Source organism: Hyalella azteca, unplaced genomic scaffold (assembly GCF_000764305.2).
Source record: "Hyalella azteca isolate HAZT.00-mixed unplaced genomic scaffold, Hazt_2.0.2 contig9370, whole genome shotgun sequence".
NCBI lineage: Eukaryota > Metazoa > Arthropoda > Malacostraca > Amphipoda > Hyalellidae > Hyalella > Hyalella azteca.
This window is the reverse complement of record NW_025939444.1, coordinates 301,732-308,578: the sequence shown is the minus strand read 5'-3', so window position 1 is coordinate 308,578 and position 6,847 is coordinate 301,732. Positions and strand designations below refer to the sequence as shown.

Here is a 6,847-nt window from a genome sequence, read left to right as displayed (position 1 = left end):
CATTTTTTAAAAGGTGCTTTTGATGTGTAATTGCAATGAAATATAATATTTGGAGCTGTTTACATAAAATACTATGTACCGTCCAGTGAAATAAGGGATATTTGCAATTATTCAATCTATACATTTTTCCCCTAAACCGAAGATGTTCATTAAATGGAATCCATATAGCTACCTCCAATATTGTTAAAATAAATCCTGGAGAAATTAAAATCTTTTATTCCTGGATTATAGATTTTGCCTCAAATAACACCAATTCACAGAAGGCCCAAAACTCAATTAATTATTAAAAACATTTTAAGCTCCAGAAATTCGGAGCGTCTTTATTCAGCCAAGCAAACGAGGCCAAGCTTGTCAGTGCCACAAAAAGCTCTGGGTTTGGCTTTCTGGTGCGTCCAATAAGAGCTCGTCCTAAACCTGAGGATTAGCGCACCAACAGATTGAAATTGATGCCTCGAGAAGGGGAGCTTCCGCGTCCGAAAAAAATTCTTAGAGCTTTCCCAGTTGCGCTCGCTATTTCTTGAAGAAGAACGGCGTCTCAATGAAAGTGAAGCCTTTGGTGCGTTGCGTGCTTCAGTCGCTTTGCATGCGATGTGATGAAGCGTGCATGGAAGTGAAGATCGTCTCGTTGATTTGTGACCACAGTTTTTATGAGAAACTCGGATTGAGAGACTCGTTTTCGATACATGATATTGAAGAAAATAAATATTATCGTTAATGTTCTTGCATTCAAATTGTTTCTGGGATATTCTTTCTAAAATATTCATGATATTTTATGCACGCAATGATAAATTAATAGATAATTTTCATCATCTCCGATGGTAGATATAGAAACGTCAGTTTTCATCGATAATTGCTAGATGATTAAACATTTCTTACACAAAACTTTAGAATTTAAGAATGGAAATATGCTCACATCAACTATTAATTTTACTGATTATTTGCCTTAGATATACATATTTTTGTTAAACGGCGAAAGACATGAACCGTAAATGAAGCGGTGTGTTACAACAAGAGAAGTGTCGTTGAAGTCTGTGTAAATCAAACTGAAGTGCCGTTTTCTTCTGTGTAAATCAAAACTCACCTGAAGACACCAAATTGCTCTTCATTTTCTACTCTCAGTGAAAGACAAGATCCAGTTAAAGTGGATGTTGCTTGAACGCCAAGTGCTCTATTCTTCCACTAACTCAGTGCAAGGTAAAACAAATTGCCGTCTGAGTTGAATTGATGACTGAGAAAAACTTCCGTAAAGCCGGAATTGCGTGGCTTTAAGACCAAATAAATGTCTGAGGCAACAAATTTCATTTGAAATTTTATTTTTAAGCTCAAACTTTACTTCATTCCCCACTAATGAAGCTTTTTTGTACAAGTTTTTACTGCAGTTATTGATAGCAGCATGGAACGAATGCTGACACGTGCCATTCTGTCATTTAATGAATTTCGGAGGCAATTATTAAATTGAAAAAATTGCTATTTTACACGGCTTTCATAAAATTGTTGTTTTTTCTATGTAACATTGAATGATGCAGTGACAGAAAATTAGTCCTGAAAGAGGCTATAACACGTGAACTAGATAATTAAATTAAAATAAGTATCAATGAGAAAACGCTTCAATAAATCTTATTTATATCCTAAAAAGCCTCAAAAAAATTCAATGAACAATCCATATTTTCCATGAACAATCCTCAACTATCAAAGAAGATCATTGACCGATTGCTGTTTGAAATGACAAATCCAGCATCATTTTTAAATGAGAATAAAACTGAGAGCATCGAGCACGCGAGGACTTGGCGGAAATTAGCTCCAGTCCTTCATATCGTCCGAACAAAATTCCAACCCAAACAATTGAAGTTCAGTTTCACTTGCCGCTTGCGAATTTGCAATGAATTGTGAATATTCTCTAAAATATCCTTACCTTTAATTCATAAATGAACTGGGAATACACGGGAGTCTAAAACTCTGGACAGTCTATAGAACTTACGTTCATCAATACATGAGTAAATTTCATAAGAGTATTCACGTTTGTTAAATGATTTTGAGACAATAATGAACAAGGCGAATGTAAAGATAAACACTGTTATAAACACACTTGAAATGAGTTTTAAAAATATTCGTATTCATCGTACGGCTTCCGCTCAACAGAATTTTTGAGGAGCTTATTTTCTGCTTTCTCTTTCTCATAGTTGAATAATTCAACCTACACATTTAGCCATTTCACGCTACACGAAATAATAAAAACATATAGTTACAGATCCAACAACCTGCATTCTTGGAACATTCCCAAGAAAAGAATGAAAACATAGTTACAAATAATAATCAACAATCTAAATGAATAACTAATTGGTTTGACATGTCGCAAATGCTTCTGAATAGTTTTCGTATTGCCAACCGTGCAATCTCAAAAAGCAACAAGCACAGTAGTGAAAGGGAAAAATTTATTTATTTATGTAAATTATTTATAGAATTTGTTCACTGTATCATCAAAATCCACTGAGCGATACAAATAACCCCTTAAATTATTTTATCGTCGGAATTATTTCGAGAGTACTCTGTGTGATTGTTTATAAATAGTTTAAAATTTATAACTGGATTCAATCTCTTTTAAAAATCATTTCACAAATCTACGATCAAGCACACGCCTGAGCTGGCAACCCGCTTGGGACCTACAAACTATCCTAATGACCTCTAGAGAAGCGTCGTGTATAGAAGGAAATTTGCATTGAATAACGCAGTGCTGCTATATCATTTTAGTTAGTGGAGTTCAATTATTTTATGTTCGTCGAAAGCTCGAATAAATATTACAAGATTCGTTTAACACATGAATGGATAAAAGATCTGAGGCTGTTGATTCTGGACCAGCAATGCAAATTGAACACCCACCAACGAAATTCTTTTGATGTGTGGTGGAACCGCTGAATTCATATAGGCAAAATGTAAAAGAAGTGCGAAAAATTTTTTATTTGCCAAATCTTGTCCATCATAATTGAATGTGCATCTATATAATTATGCCCTCAATTATGCTGAAATATTACTATGAACAAATCCATTTAAGAAGATAAATTATATTGAGTTCGCCTTGATTGCATTAGAGAAAGATTTTTCATCAAATACATTGAATAGCTCAAAAATAAATGAAGGAGTTTGAAATGAAAGGATAATTAACGACTTGAGAAATATATGCTCAAAGAATCAAAATTATTTTTGCAGAAATACCCATGCAAATCTGATATTCTTCAACACTTAATGACATCTTAGACTATTTCTGGCCATCCAGTAAAAGAGGAAAGCTCGCCATTGAACCGCCCTCCGGACGCAGTGGCTGTTCAACGATCCCAAACCAAATGTTCTTCTGTCTCGTATTTTCTAATTAAATCCTCGTGGAAAAACTTTAGAAAGGAAAGTTGCCAAATAATCGGATTATTATGGGAAGACTTGGGAGCCGTGGATTTTTGGTGGCCCTTTATTTGGAAGCTAATCATCCTCTTCCGATGATGAGGGTCTGAATAAAACCTTTCCTGTGAGATTCCCAGCAATTCTTCTTAAAACTTCATCATAAGTTGTTGAAATTGTGATCCATGTTTTTGTGGTCTTTTTGGAATGCTGCAGATAAATATTTTAGAAATTTAAATTTTTCGCAGGGAATATAAGTTTATGAATTGTGTGTAAAAAATTGTGTGTAAAATTGTAGTCATGCTGACTACAATTTTAAAGTTATCTTTTATTCTGATATCTTTCAATCTTACAAAAAATTTCTCCAGCATTCATAAGATTACTACAATATCACAAGCACAAACCTCAAAGCATAAAAATATTAGGAAGGGAAGACGAATTCTATAAGGAAATTCCCCGTAGGCCTATTTTCTGATAGAGCAAGCATTGCTTGATTTATTAACGCCATATCGTTCGGGATTATTGACATTCGCGAGGAGATATCGGTGCCCTCAGGAGCCTCGAGTGTCAAAACTTTCCCAGAAACTATAATGAAAAAGCAATAGGACCAGCAGCAATAAGCTGCCATGTTCATCGGCCACATGGAAAATATACAGAAATAATGTAAATCATGGCCTGGACTTCGAAAACTTTTCCTCCTGTTTGTTTCTATTGACCCCTAAACAATCAGACTGAATTTATTGGAGTGCAGGTTTTGCGAAGAAATTTTTTCGCACTTTTATGTAAATGATAATTTATGGAATCGTGACATTTTTTTATTGTTAGTTGGAATAAATTTGTGGAGATTTCGACCGGCATAAAAAAAGAAATCCATAAACGTAACATTAAAGCTGTGGTTACTGTAAGTTTTTATCCACTAACTTTGATGAAAGTTATCGATCTTATTATATTATCTATTATCAAATTTTCATTTTCAAATAAGATAATCCTTAATTAACCAGTACAAACTTCTCAGAAGTTTATAGTCTTCACTTTAACAAGAGCCTTCCTTCCCATGAATAAAATTATCCTATAGCTTGTTCAGTTATAACACCCAATAATGTGAAGAATAAACGATGGAAAATAACTTAAATAGAAGTTATAGGGTATCACCATTAACATCTCATGAACTCCAAAAAATGTGTAATATCAACCGCACGATATACTAGAAATAATGCATAATATTTATCATTGCGAATTTCAAATAAAACTGAAGAGATGTGGAGAGAACCTACATGAAACGCAACATGAAAATTAATTTATGATAAGAATAGTGAATAGAAGTTACGGTGTCTAGAATATAAAACAGTTCAATTTCATTTCTGATACGAGTCCCGAATTCTTCAAAATTATCACTGTATTTTATAGTTTATTAAATAGTTTAAACAAAGATTGATCCAGTTGAGCATAAGAAACGATACTGTGAATTTTGCACAATTCACAGCATTTCATTCTTGGACAAATTTAATCGTGCACGTAAATCAAATAACAACATAAATGGAATGTATTATGGAACTAACAACTTCAAGTTAATTCATTGAAGTATTTTTAATATTTACGTTTAAAATTGCATCCAGTAAAGATATAAATTCATAGTTATTCATCCAAATTTAATTATTTAATATTATAACAGAATGAAATTCGGCACCTGCGTGGCATAATTTCAACAATATTGAGCAGTCGAAGGATCGTCGATTTATAACTTAACTTAATATTTAATTACCATAACTTTGTAATTATTTGACATTTGGTGCGCACTCTTGTGACAACATAAATATTGTCTTCAATAAACTCGAGACGGTGTTTTGACAGCAAGCTCTCGAGAGCAGTCGAGTGTTAAGAACCGAGGACACTCAAGGGACGCCGGCTCTCAACTTCAGAATCAAGGCCACAGTTTCTCGAGGGTCAGAACAAGGGAAGGCTTGTTCTGACCCTGTGGCGAGATGTTGAAGATCTCACTTGTTTGCTGCCGTCTTCTATTAAAAATGTATGATATGGCTTTGTTCTTTATTGAATAAGTTAATAATAAAATTAATGTTTATTCCCCACGAGATTTAACTTCATTTTTTATACATAACACTTTTATTCAATTTTATGGTTGTCTCAATTGTTCTCTGCCGTCCTTTATTTAAATGTTGGCTTTTTCTACATCATTTATTAGCTCCATGAATAGTTAAATTCATGTTTATTCTCAGAAAAATAACTTCGTCTTCAATTAATGACACTTAAAGTAATTTTAATCGTCAATAACTTCTAAAACCTCCTCTCATGTTTCTGTCAATTATAAAATAACATTGTGTACTTACCTGGTCGATGAATCATCCTAGTCTTTTAAACCAGACTTCGTTGCCGAGAAATCATAATTCAAATCCCATTATGGCTCAGCAGAACCAGCGAAGTCAGTTTTTCACGATGCTTTGTGGAGCAAGGAACAACTTTGGAAACGTTGGGCGGTGAAGAAAGACGTTCTCATGCCGGACATCCGACTTTTAATGCTTCGTGCTCTAGTTAAAAAAAATGAAAGTAAACTTACAGCACTGAACGGAAGCCCCCAAAGTCTGAGCTCTCAAGCTCTTTCGCTCTATTTGTCTCTCTCTTTCTCTTTTCTTCCATATATGCTCTTGAATTAAGCTGTAGCACGAAGCTGTCTATATAGAGAGTGATTGGCAAACCGCCGACTCAGAGCGACGTTCAGTTCAGACAATCTACCCAACATAGTACTTTGATAAAGAACTATCTAAGAGATGCAATGTAAACCAGCACCAAAATTAATTATTTAAAAATCAGTTGTATGTCTGTATTATTCGGAAAAATTAGTTAAATTTTAACGTAAATAATATTTTACCGTTACGTGAAGTCATTTATATTCAGCATTATTGTACTGCAGTTAACATTGAGACTCGGCGGCCGTCGATTGATTATAGTTTCTTCCCTAATCACCCCAAAGTCATATTTATTGTTCACCTACAATCTATTGAATTTTGGTACAATTGGAAATCAAAAAACAAAGAAAGCGTTGAAACTTTTATTGTGGTTCCGCAAAGAGAATTGGTTCGCAGAATGAAGCCAGAAGGAAACGAGAAGCACGCAGCGCGATGAGGAACTCGTGCACTGTAGAATACGTACGCACATATAAGCACAAGTTCGAACGTTAAAAGTGTAGAACACAATATTTAATTCCAATTGAATGAGTCACTGTTTCAGGTGAATATGTCTCTCTCTCCAATTCTCACCATATATTGCCGGAGGCAACAGAACGTATAAGCAAGGAGAAGTTCAGTTCAAAATTAAGAAACGGCAGAGTTGAAGACCAAGTAGAGGCGGTTGGGTTGATTCTTATCTGAATAAGACAGAAAACCAACTTAAGCCTAAAATTAATGGAATCAAAGTTATACTGCAATGGATTTCAGTATGATTCAAG

The 6,847-nt window shown here is 34.2% G+C and overlaps 1 long non-coding RNA gene across 1 annotated transcript; it reads right to left on the bottom strand.

Annotated features, from left to right (window-relative positions):
- Positions 1 to 6,437: 6,437 nt before the first annotated feature.
- LOC125178386 lies at positions 6,438 to 6,746 on the bottom strand. The gene is made up of 2 exons (XR_007156879.1): positions 6,660 to 6,746; positions 6,438 to 6,537 (listed from the first exon to the last, which is right to left on the bottom strand). It is a non-coding gene; the product is annotated as an uncharacterized LOC125178386 (long non-coding RNA).
- Positions 6,747 to 6,847: the final 101 nt, after the last annotated feature.